This window comes from Leuciscus leuciscus (assembly GCF_965113295.1).
Source record: "Leuciscus leuciscus genome assembly, contig: HAP1_SCAFFOLD_481, whole genome shotgun sequence".
Taxonomy (NCBI): Eukaryota; Metazoa; Chordata; class Actinopteri; order Cypriniformes; family Leuciscidae; genus Leuciscus; species Leuciscus leuciscus.
In genome coordinates this window covers 17,501-25,000 of record NW_028118258.1, presented here as the reverse complement: position 1 = coordinate 25,000, position 7,500 = coordinate 17,501, and the positions used below count along the sequence as shown (strand labels likewise).

Genomic DNA, 7,500 nt, shown 5'->3' with positions numbered 1-7,500 from the left:
ATCTTTACGTTGGGAATTAAAACAAATCCTTCCGATCACACACTTCGACTCTGGCGTTTCAAACAAACGTTCCTCTGGTTCATGTGGGGTGAACACCTGCTTTGTCCCGCGTCCTACAAGACGTGTCCCACATTTCACTTAGGCTCTGTCTGTACTGCTTTTTTCGTCCCTGAAAGTGGTGGAAATAGTCAAGTCACTTTTATTTTTATTTCCAACAATACAAGTTCAAGATGCACTGAATCCGGTAAAACTCATTTAATGTTTGCAAGGTCTACTAAAGGAAAATAAACTCCCCAGTGTTAAATCAACACTGCTCAGAGCACATATGGTCCCACTCTACAGAGTGTTAAAGTAACACTGAAGCAGTGTTAAAGTTAATGAGATAATTAAGTGATTGAGTGATGATTGAGCATTAGTGATGAACACCTGCTGTTAACAAGCAGAATCACTGAAGGAAAGAGAAACACAAGAACTACAACTGACTTTTAGTCACAGTCTTAAGCCTGGTTCACACGGCAGGATAATTAGGCCGATTTTAGCCCCGATTCACCCCTTCCGACAATCTTAAGGATGCTCCGATTATCGTAAAATAATCTGATCAGATATTCCTGCCGTGTGTGGTGTGTTAAGGCTGCTCTCGTCTGCTCGGAAGGACGTCGGGACCGCTCCAATCTCAAATCGGGGATATCCAACATGTTGGATTTATTTGGCCCGATTTCTTCTCGTGTGTGGTGTCCCCCGAGCACGCAGCCTGTGGACTGTGGAGTGTAGCCAATCAGAAAGCGAGGTGGCGAGGAAACACCGGGAAATATAATCAAAACAGCCGGTGGCATGGCGCACCAGAAAGTCCGGTGGACGTCAGAGATCATCGCCTTTTCTTTTGATAACGTTTTTTTTCGGTTAAAAACAAACTACAAACTATTGCCACTGCATCCTCTTCGTCCGCCATGATTGTTTACTCTGAAGTCACGTTTGATCTCGAGGTATTTTGCGCGATTTCCCGTCTGATCTGGGAATGCTCGGGAGTCAAATCGGTTCGTGTGTGATGTGTTGATTTTGCCGTATGGCTGCGCACCACACACTGTACGACCAAAACTGTTAGACCCGTGATTTTTTTATCCCCGTGTGTGGGGTCTCTCAGGTTTGGAAAATCGGCCGACAATTTTAAAATCGTCCCGTGTGAACCAGGCTTTAGATGAAATCAACTGAAGATAAAAGAAGACATTAAATCTGTGAAGATCTCAGTAGAGAAGGATTAAACAACTACACAAACAGCAATACCAGCTTCACTTATTACTAACCAGACTGACTTTATTTCTGTCAGACGTCTATGAACAGAGGTTAAGATGCCAATGTTTTAAAATGTTTGTTCACCATTATGGTGTTTCCTAAATGACAGTGATTCGGCTCTGTCTATTAAACCTGTGATAAAATCACAGTTAACATTCAGATCTGTGTTCTGATCCAGAGAGAGCCGTTGTCATGGATAGATATTAAACTCAAACAGCCTTTTCTACCACACAGTATCATTATTTCTGTCTTTCAATCATTCATTTAATCAAGTATTGGCATAAACGTTTATAGTTCGAATATAAACACTGGTGTCTACTGTAGTGATCAAAATAGAGAAAATCACCTCATGAAATTAAAGAGGCTATATGCCTTTTTTTCCCCAAAATAAACGTAACAATAGCCTTTTTATTTGACCATTTATGACTCAAACATCTCCTGATGAGCATACTGACACCTTGTCAGCTCACAGTGGGTGCACCTATAAGCCTGTATCCTATTTTTCCTATTTTCTGTCGGGTCGGATTTTTCCCGCGCTGCCTGCGGATGTGACGTCAAGCGCGTTCATGTTAAACGTTTCAGATCACTCTGCCACCACCGCTTGTCAGCAAACAAACTTAGTTTCTCAAACAATATATGTATTTGACTGTTCTTACCTCTGTAAACATAATGTTGACTTCTTTGCAGCGGATGACTTGTGAAGTGTGCACGTACGAGAGCGAGCAGAAAGGAAGAGCAGTTCCGTTTTTTGGCCACAGGTGTCAGTCGCGAGTTTAAATTTCAGAAAATCGCATGTAGCCTCTTTAACTTGACACTTCAAATATTTACATTTACATTTACATTTATTCATTTAGCTGACGCTTATATCCGAAGCGACTTACAATTGCTATATATGTCAGAGGTCGCACGCCTCTGGAGCAACTAGGGGTTAAGTGTCTTGCTCAGGGACACATTGGTGTCTCACAGTGGATTCGAACCCGGGTCTCTCACACCAAAGGCATGTGTCTTATCCATTGTGCCACCACCACCAAATATTTGTATCAATTACATTATTACACCAGTAGGTGGCGACAAGTGAGTTAACATTTTTATTTGTCAGGAATTCATTCAAGAGATTCGTTTAAAAAACACTGATTCATCTAGTAATGAGTGAGTCATATTTTTTAAATAATTTATTTAGATTCAGAATATATTAAATAATTCATTTATTTTAAATAGACTGCAGCAATTAACATTTTGTCAGAACCTCTAGTAAATCATGTTATTTTGTTTAGTTGTCTGTTCAGAATCGTGTAGCTATGATGGTGATAATAGATTATGACAGAATTTTTACGAACCATGGACAATGTTAAAGTCTGTCTATATAGCGCGATATATATATATATATATATAAATATATACCCTGTATGTACAGTAGAGGATAAAAGTGATGTCTGGCATACTTTACACTTTATTTAAATATTATAACAAATTTGTTTGAAATTTTGTAAGCATATTGCGTAGTTGTTGTGCTTGCAGTCGATTGTTTTATTTTGTGATAATATGAATTGTGCGACATCATTTTTGTCCAGACTGTCATAAAAAAAATAAAAATAACCGATGCAAAAACAAGAGACAACCAATGAAATATTAATAACTTATAATGCTGTAGTAAATGTTTGCTTTTTCTTGTGAGCTTTTTTGTTTTTCTACAATTTGTTTTTTGCATTGTAAAATAAAACCTGTAGCTGTAATTTGCCTTTTAATGCCAAATAATTTGGTCAGATAAACACCTTAACCAAGTTTAAATATTTTGAATATGAGGGAAGAACAAAACAGTAAAGAATATAAAATATTTTCCTTATATTTTGATGGCTTAATCAAACTTGTAGGGTCATTAAAAACATACAAACTCCCTTCGGGACACACTTTTGGTCTCTACTGTGTATGTGCATGACCTCTAAAGCTCTTGTAAAAAACAGGGAATGTTTAAATGAGGAATGAGCTGTATATGACAGTGTGGAGGTGGAGGCTTGTTCATGAGGCTGCAGGTCTGCGTTCAGGCCTCTGGCGTGATCAGCCTGTGGCGTGACCTGAACGTGATATTGAGCCGCTCGCTCAACTGCTGTTCCCTCTGATGTTATGATCATCTCTGCAGAAAACACCTACTGCTATGACAGTATTGGAGCCTGATGATCAATAGATGCGTCGATAAACACAGCCATCATAATAAGCCCTGACCTTCCTCACAGCACTCTAAAAACACTGGGTTTTTGGGTTGTTTTCAACCCAGGGGCTGGGTAAATATAGGACAGGACAAATGTTGGGTTCATTTTACCCAGCAAATTGGGTTGTTTATTTAACCCAGCATAGTTGATTAATTTTTACTATAGTACTATTTTTTTTCCTTTTTTTTCTTTTCTTTTCTTTATACATTAATTAATGTCTATGGATTCATTTAAATCCTCTAAACTTTAAAAAAAATACTCGATACATTGACTGGCTTGCATGATAATTCCTTTATTTTCAATCGTATTTCACAGTATAGTATATTTTATATCATTTTTAATATAGATATTTTTATATATATTGCCAACATTTAAGCGCATTTAACAAATATTAGAAGTAAAAATGTAAACATTTAGAAGTAATTCAAGTGTAATTGACCATGTTCAGCGGGGGAACTTCTAACTTCACACCCCGCCCTGCGTTTCACTCATAGAAGAAATATGCGGCTACAGCTCCACAAACTGTCCATATACAATCAGTGCACAGTTCTGAGAACATATTTTATTTACATTTTATTTTATTTATTTTCTGTATCTTTTTGAATAAAATCATAAAATTTTATTCTAGGCATCCGGCGTTTCCATCACGTGAAAAAGATCGATGCAACACTTGTTTAGGCGACTCACATCGCGCGCCTGTATGTTGCTTTGCATAAAATTAAGCGATATACAGAACAATAACGTGTTTAGATAAAATAACATTTACTCAAACCTGTATTTTACCGAAGACATGCACCAATTTGAAGGAGCTGCACTGCTCTCTCCTGAAGAGGGCGCAAAAAGCCTTGGATCTGGGTAACACTAAAACTATCCAAACACTGGGTTGTTATATCTGACCCAGGAGCTGGGTAACACTAAAACTACCCAAACACTGGGTTGTTACATCTGACCCAGGATCTGGGTAACACAAAAACTACCCAAACACTGGGTTGTTACGTCTGACCCAGGATCTGAGTAACACAAGAAAACTACGCAAACATTGGGTTGTTACATCTGACCCAGGATCTGAGTAACACAAAAACTACCCAAACACTGGGTTGTTACGTCTGACCCAGGATCTGAGTAACACTAAAACTACCCAAACACTGGGTTGTTACATCTGACCCAGGACCTGGGTAACACAAAAACTACCCAAACACTGGGTTGTTACGTCTGACCCAGGATCTGGGTAACACTAAAACTACACAAACACTGGGTTGTTACGTCTGACCCAGGATCTGAGTAACACTAAAACTACCCAAACACTGGGTTGTTACATCTGACCCAGGATCTGGGTAACACAAAAACTACCCAAACACTGGGTTGTTACGTCTGACCCAGGATCTGAGTAACACAAGAAAACTACGCAAACATTGGGTTGTTACATCTGACCCAGGATCTGAGTAACACAAAAACTACCCAAACACTGGGTTGTTACGTCTGACCCAGGATCTGAGTAACACAAGAAAACTACGCAAACATTGGGTTGTTACATCTGACCCAGGATCTGAGTAACACAAAAACTACCCAAACACTGGGTTGTTACGTCTGACCCAGGATCTGAGTAACACAAGAAAAGTACGCAAACATTGGGTTGTTACGTCTGACCCAGGATCTGGGTAACACAAAAACTGCCCTTTTCACAAGATGTAAAATAAATCTCTGATGTCCCCAGAGTGTGTATGTGAAGTTTTAGCTCAAAATACCCCACAGATATTTTTATATAGCATGTTAAAGTGAGCAAAAACGTCTAGTTTTGTGTCTGTCCCTTTAAATGCAAATGAGCTGCTGCTCCCGGCACAGAGGACGGAGCTTCAAGAGCTCTGGTCCTTAGCAGCTTTGATTACTTCACACAGACATGCACTGAAAATGTATCAAACGTTTAGCCTTTTATGTTCAAACTGGAGTTAGAAAGATGGAGAGACTCAAGAAGAAGTGGCAACATTTCTGAATGGTTTGTTGATGAATTTATGTAGCTTATGTGTAGTTATCTTCTAGTCTTTGATTAGCATATTCTGTCTTGATAATCTATAAATCGTGTTCCGGGGGCGGGGTTTATGTAAACATTGGGGTTGGTGATGTCACTATCCCGAGAGGAATGTCGTGTAGTCCCTTCCTGCCGTTTGTTGTAGTCCTTAAAGGGACACTTTACCTCTGGAAAGATGAATGTGTATTTAAAATAGGTCATTTATGTAGAAGAAATGTGAAATTATTTTTGAATTTGGAGCTTTCTAGACTAAGAAAAGCCAGAAAATGTATTTTTGGCTTATGTGGATGAAAGACAACAACTCCCAGAATGCACTTGCTTCGCTGCCCTAGGAGGCCACTCCCAAGCCATGCCTACTGGTAAGAGAGGGCAGTTGACAACAACAAAGCTAAGCTACTAGCGAGTCTCCGTGATGAGTTTGCCCTGGATTTCGAGATCGCCCAAAATGTCAGGGATTCGGCTTTCATTATGTTTACTGTGGCGAGCAGGACGAGGCTGAGGGCCGCGGGAGAACGGCGCGAGGCCGGTGGCGTGATTACTGAGACGCACCGGTCTCCTATCTCTCACGGAGGAGCGGGAATTTTCTTAGCAATGTTAACCCTCTACTGCATGAATTTTGATGACACATGATAAAAATTATTTCACATCATTTCCTGGCTCATTTGGGAACATTTTATTGATTTATTGAAAAATGTCCCTCCCCCAACCCCCCCACCCCAAAATATTTTTTTGTTGCCTGAGGGCAACGTTATGCAACAATGGTAAAGAATCATAGAGAAAATGATCATTATACAATTCTCAGAGAGCAATACAAAAATAAAAAAAATTATTAAAAAATGTCAAGAAATCATTTAAGTAAAAAGGGAAAAACACTTAAATAACTCTGACTGGCAATCCAATGGACGAGTCTGGGTTTGGCAGGAAAACGGTACTTGCCTGACTGCATTGTGCCAAGTGTAAAGTTTTGTAGAGGGGGGATTATGGTGTGGGGTTGTTTGGTGGAGGGGGGATTATGGTGTGGGGTTGTTTGGTGGAGGGGGGATTATGGTGTGGGGTTGTTTGGTGGAGGGGGGATTATGGTGTGGGGTTGTTTTTCAGGGGTTGGGCTTTGCCCCTTAGGTCCAGTGAAAGGAACTCCTAATGCTTTAGCATACCAAGACAATTTGGACAATTTCATGCTCCCAACTTTGTGGGAACAGTTTGTAGATGGCCCCTTTCTGTTCTAACATGACTGTGGATGCTGCACATTAGTGTCACTTTGGTGACTTTGGGTGTTCCTGTGCACCCAGGAACCCTACATCTTCCCTACTTGTAACACATTATTTGCCATTGTGAGGTATTGTCCAAGACATCCTTGAAAAGTACCCCTTATCGCATAACGTTGCCCTGAGGCAACAAGAAGAAAAACTGAATTTGTGAACATGCAAAATAAAAATAAATTCACAAAACCTGCCAAAAGGCTTCTCTACACCTTCATACACACACACATATTTTTTATGTACAGTTCATGTCATTTTAAATATGATTACTAAAGCAAATAATCTTGCTTTCATCTCACACCATGTGCTCCTGTGACCATGTGTCAGAAAAGGACGTCCCGCCTTCAAATGGTGCTTGATAGTGACTCCCAAACCTTATTGGACTGTTCTTTGATACTTTTTCAAACATTCTAATTGGTTGCAATCATTTAAAGAAAAATGTACTGAACACAGGGCTTAAGAAAACTTTCCGTTGCCTGGGGGCAACGCTATGCAGTAGAGGGTTAAAACGCACATCAACCGATCACTTGTTTAGCGTTCATGTAAACACTACATTCAGATTCACCAATCGGAATGAATTCAGTTAGATTGAAACAAAAGGTGTGCATGTAAACAATGAATGGCGACCGCAGAAGCAAAAGCCGAATCCCGGACATTTTGGACAATCTCGACGGCTGGACATGTCGGGGAAAAAGAGGATGGCATTGGAAATCAAACG

At 39.9% G+C, this 7,500-nt stretch overlaps 1 protein-coding gene across 1 annotated transcript in view; it reads left to right on the top strand.

Annotated features, from left to right (window-relative positions):
* The window catches only part of LOC309491727 (adhesion G protein-coupled receptor L1-like), a gene marked incomplete at its 3' end in the record, with an annotated part of 34,090 nt that overhangs the window by 10,854 nt on the left and 15,736 nt on the right, over nucleotides 1–7,500 (top strand). The window lies entirely within an intron of this gene.